The sequence below is a fragment of the Triticum aestivum genome, chromosome 5B, assembly GCF_018294505.1.
Source record: "Triticum aestivum cultivar Chinese Spring chromosome 5B, IWGSC CS RefSeq v2.1, whole genome shotgun sequence".
Lineage (NCBI taxonomy): Eukaryota > Viridiplantae > Streptophyta > Magnoliopsida > Poales > Poaceae > Triticum > Triticum aestivum.
This window is the reverse complement of record NC_057807.1, coordinates 15,200,618-15,207,510: the sequence shown is the minus strand read 5'-3', so window position 1 is coordinate 15,207,510 and position 6,893 is coordinate 15,200,618. Positions and strand designations below refer to the sequence as shown.

Below are 6,893 nucleotides of genomic sequence, written 5' to 3'. Positions count from 1 at the left end.
TGGTGGCGGGGATGATGGTGGTGACGGGAAGGGGGTTGACAACAAGGGATGGCTGCATGGCAACGCAAAGCTACCAAAGCAGGTTCCTGCTACTGAGGAGCAGAAGTGGCTCATTGAGCCCACGGGAAAAGAGTAAGTGGTTCATTATTTTGCTTGTCACATGCATATTCCGGTTGTTATTTATTTTGCTTGTCACATGCTAATAGTTCATTCTTTTGCAGCAACTGGATATATTCTAAAGGGGTCCGTTTCCCAATGGCCTCATCACCGTCTTGCTGAAGTTATACTGGCCGGGGTTGTACTGTCCGGATCCAGTCAGGCAGCCGGACCGTCGGGTTTTGGCCACGAGCTGGGACCACTGGGAAGCGGCCCTCCACGCGGACCAGGAGACCCATGCTAAGGCCGTGATCACTACTTTCTGGGTGAGTTCTCTTTAGAAGCACAAGTCCATTCTAGTTTCATGAATGATTTAGCTCATGCCTTCTTCCATTCTTGTTTCATGCATGATTGTAGAAATTCTATCGAGTTCTTCCGGAGCACAGGGCTAGAGCGGACCAAATCGTGCTGCGCCAATGCAAGAAGAAGGCCCGCCAGATGCAGTACAAGGTGCGCTATGTGGCCATCTCGACATACTACCACGATGTTCTTGGTGTGAAGATGACCAAGGAAGAAGCGCGGAGGATGGGCATTACCTTGGAGAGGCCCGAGTACTTGGCGGTAAGTATAAAAGATTTTTCATTATGCTTTCATATATTATGCTTTCATTATGCTTTCATTACCATGTGGTACATTTCACCGTTTCATGTTGACATGCCATTATGCTTTTATTATGTAGGTGTGTCCAAATTGGTGTTATGGAAAAGACGAGTCCTGGGCAGCATTGGTGGATCTTTGGTGTGATGAGGCTGGAGCCTGGGCGGCTATGAGAATCAAAAATAAGGCTAACCGAGGGAAGGAGGGAGTACATGCTCAGGGAAACCGAAACCACTATCTCCACAAGGCAGTTAATGTATGACTAACCCCATTAAACATTCTTCTTCTTCTATTTACCATCACTTTCTTATGTATGACTAACATCTGTTTGGTGGTGCAGGAGGAGAAACTGAAGCGGCCGCTCTCACACATGCAGGCGTGGGAGATCACCCATACGCGGAAGGACCCCAAGCCTGGCGAGCCCAAGTACTACGGCAAGAAGACCGCGTGGAGGAAGGAGGCCTACTCCGCAGCGTATCTGAAGTTAAATCCTGACACACCTGACCCCATTGCGGCGGATCTGGACGACAGGGCGGTGGTGAGCATGGGGCCCAAGGAGCACGGTCGGGAGGCGGTTCTCGATGCTGTGGTCACTCCGACTATCTCCTACACACAGCTCCGTCGTATCGACCCGAGCCTGAGCCAGCGCACGAGCCAGCCAGTGTCCAGTTCACAGTCCCTCTTTCAGGAGCAACAATCTGTAAGTATTTTCCCTCTTATCTTCATTGCTCACTTTATTTTCCGCATCTAGTAGTTTTATGAGTTCCATCATGTCATACCGTAGGCCTACCTGGAGTACACACGCCAGGAGACCATGGCGTGGCATCAGAGGCTTCATGAACACCAAGTGCAGAGGGATCGCCAGCTGGAGCAGGCTTTTCAGGAAATGGCGGCCGACAGGTGTCCTCAGTTGCAGCCAGCACAATGCCCTCCAGCACAACCAGTGTTGCTGACCTTTGAGGAGTTTGTGGCACAGAACGCTGGCCCCTCGCCGATTAGTTCATCCCCAATCTATTCACCCAAAGCATGTCATGCCTTTCAACATAGTCATATATCCCATTAATATGTCTTTTCAACATCCAGGGAACAGGTGGATCTTCTGTTGGCGGTGGTCTTCGCAGCACTCCGGAGACACGGAGCCCGACCACTCCGATCCACGGAGGCGGAGGCGGAGGTGGAGGCTGTCTTGGCGGTAGCGCTGGCGGAAGCACTGACGACCTGGGCTTCGGCGCTCTTGGCGGTGACGACCTCCGCGGTGCTCGACGTCCTGGCGCTTAAGCCTTTGGGTCACATTGTGGCGGTTCTTGATGTTGTGATACTTATATGCTTGTGATGTTTCTTATCTTATTGTTGTTTGTGAGATTCTTATATGCTTGGTGGTGATGATACTTATATGTTTATGCTTTGCGATGTTTCTTATGATGTGTGATGCTGCTCCTTACTGTTACGTGATGTTGCTTCTTATATATGCTGCTTCTTATATATGATGTGTATATTCAAATGAATTGAGCTGAAAAGAAACAGAAAAAAGAAAAAAAACTGGACAGAAACTATCCCGACGGCCTAGCCGTCGGCATAGGCCTGGCGTGAGCTCCGAGTGGCTGACACGTGGCCGTCTATGCGGACGGCCTGGCCGTCGGCTTAGTTCTGCCCCAGGAGTGCCCAGTTGCCGACACGTGGCACCTCTATGCCGACGGCCTGGCCGTCGGCGTAGTTTAGTACTATGCCGACGGGCAGGCCGTCGGCATAGAGGTGCCATGTGGCGAGTCGCCGTTGGTCAGCAGTTGACGGCAGCCGCCGTTAGGCGATGGCGTTGCCGACGGCCAGGGCCGTCGGCATAGATGTACGGCCACCGTCGGGATAGGGTCTATGCCGACGGCCTTTCTATGCCAACGGTCATCCTGGCTACGCCGACGGATATGTTGTCGACGGCCCTATGCCGACGGGGGCCGTCGGCATAGGCCTGTCCCGACGGCTAGTCAGGGATGTGCCGACGGCCCTGGCCGTCGGCATAGGGTGCGATTCCGGTAGTGCCAGTTGGTTGAAAGAGGAGTGGACTGGGTAGGGTTGGTGGTGGTTGGATCGACAAGAGGAGGAGGGGATTTTCCCGCTCGGGTGTTTCGAGTTGGGTCGAAATTAGTCCAATTGGATGAAACAATAAAAAACAATTGTAGACAAACACTGACCTTGTTGGTTTATTCAGCAAGGGGAAGATGAAAGCACAGAGTGCAGGCAACAAATGATGCGGGCAAGGAGAGGAGCTATCCATTCTAGAGAGTTCAGCATCAGGTTATATGGGGCTGTCTGGTTGGAGTCCTCAGAGTAGCATCAGGTTAAAATGTGTATATAAATATGGTCCTATTGCATATGAAAAATGTACACTGTGTGTAAAAAAGGTTGACATCAAAACTGTATATTTGAAAATGGTCTTGTTGTATATGAAGAATGTAGCTTCCGCACACGTTCCGCCACGAACCTTTCCAAGGCCTCTATAGATTGCACTAGGCTCTAGCGCTGCCGCACCTACTGCAAAACCAGCAAGGGCGTGCAGAGTGGTTGATAAGATAATGAGATTGCACTAGGCTCTAGCGCTGCCGCACCTACTGCAAAACCAGCAAGGGCGTGCAGAGTGGTTGATAAGATAATGTCATCTTCAGCCTTGCATTTAATTTAGAGATGCCAATAAAAACATGTCTGCAATGATTATCTCTTGGCTTTATCTTAAAAAACTCGCTATTTCTTAAAATATGATGAGACATATTATGCTAAGGGATCATCTCTTAATTAAAAGAAAGACAAGTCTTCCCTTGTGATTTCTCTTTGCCCCACCTCACATTCATCTAATGTAGCACTCCTAAGGTATCAGCACTGTACATGCCCTAACGTACTTTCTTCGTTTTTATCTTGATATTTACGTATTTTCCCTTTTTTTTTCTCTCTCCTTCTTTCTTATTGCCTTTTTTGATCTTCTTATCTTTTTCTTCTGTTCTATTTGGATAAAATAGATAACACTAAAAAACAAAATTTGTAATAAAACAAGATTTTTCAAAATATATGATTTTTTTAGTTAAATATGTGGTAGAAACAAGTGTAAGAAGTTTTGTTTTTATTTTTGTGATTTGTTTTATAATTTCGTACGAAATATTTCAAAATGCATGAATACTTTGTTAGTTGCATGGATATTTTTCATAGGTGAACCTTTTCTAATGACATAAGAAATTTCTAGATACGTTGAACACTTTGTAATTACATGAACATATTGCTAACTACATTTTTTTTGGAAAATACATGAACCATTTAAAAAATACACGAACACCTTTTGGAAAGATATGAACGATTTTTTAGAAGCACATGATTCTGTTTCAAATTTGTAAATATTTTTTGAAACACACGTGTGTTTACTCCTTTTACTTTGAAACACACGTGTGTTTACTCTTGATCGAAGGGTATAGAGATATGACCAATAATATTTTGTGCCCTGATTATTTTTCTCCTTAGCTGGATAAAGAACAAGCACTTTTGTATGTTGTCCATTCACCTGCGCACGGTATGGTTGAGTAATGACGATGAGTACAGTTGTCCCTTCACAAAAAATTTGAGGCTTACAATTTTTGTTGCCATTTTTCATTTGATTAGAGTCTTTTGCATTCATAATTTTAGCCACCCTATAATCTAACTAATAATTTATTGCTATAAGCATTCATAACAAACTGTGTTTGCCAAAGACATGCACGCGCCTTAAATGTCCATAATTTAAAAGTGCTTGACTGCACATTTGGATTGAGAAGTAAATGTACGTCCTTGTGTCTTAACAATGAACAAAATGACCTAACTTAACAATGTTACCAGGGGAAAAGGCGATGCTGCCAGAGTAAACAATTACTTGTGATCCACTGTCCTAACTTAACAATATAACAAAACTTAACAATAAACTGCAATGGCTGCCTCCACGGTACGATCCAGAGAAAACAAATGACAATATACCTTCTCAACACAGCAAAGAAACCTGCCAGTGTGGATTCCATCGAAAGCAACACGCCTCTATGCGGCCTTTTCTAATGACATAACAAATTTTCTAGATATGTTGAACACTTTGTAATTACATGAACATATTGTGAACTAACTTGTTTTTTGTAAAATACACAGACCATTTAAAAAATACATGAACACTTTTTGGAAAAAATAAATGAACGTTTTTTTAGAAGCACATGATTTTTTTTTTGAATTTAACTTTTTTAAACACACGTATGTTTACTCCTTTTACTGATCCAAGGGTATAGAGATATGACCAAAAAAATATTTTGTGCACTAAATATTTTTCTCCTTAGCTGGATAAAGAACAAGCACTTATGTATGTTGTCCATCGCCAGCACACGGTATTGTTGAGTAATGACGATGAGTACAGTTGTCGCTTCATGAAGATTTCGAGGCTTATAATTTTTGTTGCAATTTTCCATTTGATTAGAGTCTTTTGTGTTCATAATTTTAGCTATCCTATTATCTAACTAATAATTTATTGCTATAAGCATTTTAATTTAAAATTACTTTAACAGACGGACGCTGCTACATCGCGCGCGCGCGCCGTGCGGTGCGATCTCGCGGCCTGCTATTTCAGGAAGTTGCCCACGTGCGGATCCCCCACCTGTGCTAAGAAAGGAAATCTCGCCCCTCCCTCGCGTGTCACGTCACGACAAGAAATACAGCGACTCCCCCCAATCTCCCCCCACCAAACGAGAAAACCCTACGACCCAGCGTGGATCCTTCCTCCTCTCCCCTTCCCCCCAGCTATTTCTCCCAGCCGTGCCGCACGCCATGGCCTAGCTGGGGGAGCTCCCTTGCATGAAGAAAAAACACCATAAAAGGGGGGGACCAGACCAAATCCTGAAGAACGCAACGATATCTGTATGCAACTCTTTGTTGTGCATTAGGCAAAACTCTGAGACAACTCCGGCAAGAATACCACCAGAAACTGGGCAAATTTTTCTCCCTTCAAAAACACCAAGGTAAAAACACAGGATTCTTCATCATTTTTTCTAATTTTTTCTTGGGCAAAAGCATGATACCATACTAGGTTACACCAGAAAATTGGATCTTGCCAACAAATCTGCTCTCCACCTGTAGTTGTCCTCCCATTCCCCATGTTGAATCTGGATCCAAGATAGAAGATGCCGTGCTCTTGAAACTTGTTATATTCTTGCCTATTGTCTTGCACCAGGCCTCTGCATTAAAAATAGGAGATAAGAAAACTGGTTGATATAAACTGTGTGTAGTTATTCTGTGTGGCTAAAAAAGGAGAGAGAAACCTTGCCTACATCCCTGATAAAAAAGTAGATGAATTGACAAGGGACTAGTTTCTTACAAAACAAAAGGCTAGAAAAAAAGTGTGAGCTAGTAGTACAAGCAAAAAATAATGCACGCATCCTGCAAATTCATGAGCTGGCATTTTCCTGCCAACTAATAGTAAACATGATCTACCAACCTGACTAGCAGTTAAAAATAAAGAAAAAAGAGAAGTTTGTATGTTTTCATTTACATTATGTCGCTTACACAAGAATTTCTGTCCTATCTTCTAAAAATGTGCAGATGTTTGAGCATGATCTCTAAACTATCTGATGACTTTGATGATTGTGATGGAGGCCCATTATACTGTACACAAGTCCCTCCTGGGTATCGAGGGGGTAGGCGAGTCACCAGATTTGCTTTCTGCTCCTGTCCAAAATGTCCTCCGTGTGGAGTTTCCTGTTGCGGTGACTGTTGCTGACTCGTCTGATGCGACGGCAACTGACACTGTTGTGCACGCCCCTGCCGTGTTCTGCCCAGCTTTAACTCTGCCTACAATGGTGGGCAAGGTCACCAGGGGGTAGGCGAGTATGTTTTCCATCTTAGGCGATTTGCAAGGTGTACGGTGATTTAGGCGACACTGTTCGACCGGTGGGGCGACCTAGGTCGCCGGGGGTAGGCGAGTATTTTTTGTCCGTCTTAGGCAATTTGGAAGGTGTACGGTGGTTTTGGGCGACTTGGGTTCGACCGGTGGGGCGACCTAGGTCGCCGGGGGTAGGCGAGTATGTTTTCCCTCTTAGGCGATTTGAAGGTGTACGGTGGTTTAGGAGACTTGGTTCGACCGGTGGGGCGACCTAGGT

The 6,893-nt window shown here is 45.0% G+C and overlaps 1 long non-coding RNA gene across 1 annotated transcript in view; it reads right to left on the bottom strand.

The window, feature by feature from the left end:
• Nucleotides 1–5,725: 5,725 nt before the first annotated feature.
• The window catches only part of LOC123115459 (uncharacterized), a 5,373-nt gene continuing 4,205 nt past the window's right edge, over nucleotides 5,726–6,893 (bottom strand). Inside the window, exon 2 of the long non-coding RNA XR_006456620.1 lies at nucleotides 5,726–5,972. This is a non-coding gene — a long non-coding RNA (uncharacterized lncRNA). The remainder of the gene's footprint in view (nucleotides 5,973–6,893) is intronic.